At 42.0% G+C, this 2,819-nt stretch overlaps 1 pseudogene; it reads right to left on the bottom strand.

The window, feature by feature from the left end:
* Nucleotides 1-1,827: 1,827 nt before the first annotated feature.
* On the bottom strand, nt 1,828-2,383 carry LOC102753521 (annotated as a pseudogene).
* Between the last annotated feature and the right edge of the window lie 436 nt (nt 2,384-2,819).

The following is a 2,819-nucleotide window of genomic DNA, read 5'->3' as shown; positions in this document are numbered from 1 at the left end:
TCTAACAAAGAAATATTTATTGAAGACTGGTTGCGTGTAATGCAGAGGGTGTGTGAGTGTTGAGAAATTGTACTGCATTATGGGACTCTAAGACGATTTTCACATTCACATGTAACCTAGTGGGTCTGGGGTTTCCCCTAAACAACCTGGGGCCACTTCACTGACAGAGACAGATCCTCATGGTAAGTTTCTATTTGTGTTTTCATTTCTCCTCTAAGATCAGTGATGGATCTAGATGGCCATAGTAAGATGGGACTTTAACACCAAATGTAAAAATCTTCACACACAGTGAGATTAAAATGGCCTCATGGCTAATCAGAGGTAAACAGGATGTTCTTCGGGAAACTTATTTCTTCTATGCATATCTATAACATATCACATAGAACCTGTAGGAAAAAAAATTTTTTTAAACCTCCACAACTAGGAGAACCTAGAGGAGGAGAATGAGCTTATTAATATGCAAAGCAATAAACACTTTCTAAAACAACCCAATTGCATTATGCCATCTGCCATTTTTCCTTGTAAAGTTAGTTTGTCTGTTCAAAATTCCCAGCCAGTCCTTATCAGATGTATCATTTTGAACATGTTCTCTCATTAAATGTGTTGTCTTTTCATTTTACTGATGGTTTTCTTCACTGTGGAAAAACTTTTTAGCTTGATGTAGTCTTCTTTGTTTATTTTTCTTTAGTTTCCCTTGATGGAGGAACTATATCAGTTAGAAAATATAGCTGCAAGAAATGTCTGTGATTTTACTGCTTGTGTTTTCTTCTGGAATTTTTATGGTCTCACATCTGTGAAAATGGCTATCATCAATAAACCTAGAGCTGACAAGTGTTGGCAATGATGTAGAGAAAAGGGAACCATCATGCACTGTTGCTGGGAATGTAGATTGGTGCAGCCACTTTGGAAAACAGTATGGAGCTTCCTCAAAAATTTAAAAATGGGAGTACCTTATGACCCAGTGATTCCACTTCTTGGAATATAACCAAAGAAACCCAAAACACTGACTCGAAAGAATATATGCACCCTATGTCCATTACAGTGCTATTTACAATAGCTAATATTTGGAAGTAGCCTAAGTGCTCATCAGTAAATGAGTGGATACAAAAGCTGTGGTACATACGTATATATAATGGAATATTACTCAGCCATAAAGAAGAAAATCTTACCTTTTGCAACAGTATAGATGGACCTAGAAGGTATTATGCTAAGTGAAATAAGATAGTCAAAGACAAATACCATATGATTTCACTTATATGCTGAATCTAGTGAACAAAATAAACAAAATAGAAGCAGACTCATAGATACAGAAAACAGACAGCTATCAGAGGGGAGGAGGACTGGATGAAACAGGTGAAAGGATTAAGAAAAAAAACTCAAGGACACAGACAACAGTACAGAGGGTTGGGAGCAGGTGGAATATGGTAAGTGGGCCAGTAAGTGGTGATGGAAGGAGACTAGGCTTTGGATGGGAAGTGCATAATGCAATGTGCAGATGATGTATTGTAGAATTTTACACTTAAAACCTATATACTTTTCTTGACCAATGTAACCCCAATAAATTCAATTAAAAGTAAAATAAAGAATGGGAAAAGTGCCATTGGGTAATGTTTTTAGTGGATCCAGTTTTCTGAAATGCTTTAACTCTTCATGCAAATCAGTTTTATGTAAGTATGAGTTTAATGTGCTTTGGGGTGTTTGTTGTTGTTGCTCTATGCATTTATTAGCGAATATTAATGCAGCAAAGAGAGGATAGAAGCTCACAAACACTCTACACAGTTTCAGGAGATGTATTGCAGGAAAAGAGAGGTTAAGGACAACAGTATCCTAGGGTCTTGGTGGATGCACTCCTGGAGGAGATGGACCTCTGATGGGGGGAGGAGGTAAAGGGGGGAAGGAGAGGAGGGGACCTCATTCATGGAGGAGGCATGCCTATTGGTGTCCCTTGAGTTGGGAGAAGCCCAATTGGTGGGCCCATGGGTGGTCTCATACCAGGTGGAAGAGTCATAATGCCTGGAGGAGGGAGCTGCCCAACCTGGTGCCATTGAGTTGGGGCTCCAGCAATGCTGGCAGTGGCTGCTACAGCGGCAGCTGCAACAGGGCTTCGTCCCTGTGGAGTCGTTACCTGTGGAAGGTTCCCCCAACCCCTCGGACAGGGCCTGCTAATCCCGCAGGAGCCTTCGGAATAGGAACACGACCTGGTATTTCTCTGCCAGCCCCCTGCCAACCCCAGGGCCTCCTGCAGCTCCTGCAAGGGGTACATGAGCGATCCCAGTATCTTTGCGGGGAGATTCCTCCACAGTCATGGACATCAGGTTCTCCCGCGCAGCAACACCAGCCCCAAAACCCGCCAAGAGTGGTATATTTCTAACAATTGGTAAGCCTACATTGACGCATTATGATCACCCAAAGTTCATAGTGTACCATCATGGGGTTTACTCTTTGTGTTGTACATTCTATGGATTTACACAAATCCTATATAATAAAAGCCTAATATGTAAATTGTCCCCTCAACATGGAGTTTCAACTGGGAGTTCAACTGGGGGCGGACCCACTGGCAAACTGGGGGAAGGGAGGCCCCCACCAGTAGCTGGTAGCCTCTAGGGACCCTACCTGAGCACGAATTTCGTGCACTAGGCCTCTAGTGTATAATTACATGTATTCATCATTATAGTATCACAGAGACTAATTTCACCAACCTACAAATTATCTGTGCTCTGCCTAGTCATCCCTCCAGCTTCCCTCAGCCCCTGACAACCACTGGTCTTTTTACTGTCCCCATAGATTTGCCTTTTCCAGAATGTCATGTGGTTGAAATC

Source organism: Myotis davidii, unplaced genomic scaffold (assembly GCF_000327345.1).
Source record: "Myotis davidii unplaced genomic scaffold, ASM32734v1 scaffold6084, whole genome shotgun sequence".
Taxonomy (NCBI): domain Eukaryota; kingdom Metazoa; phylum Chordata; class Mammalia; order Chiroptera; family Vespertilionidae; genus Myotis; species Myotis davidii.
This window is presented reverse-complemented; position numbering and strand designations above follow the sequence as displayed.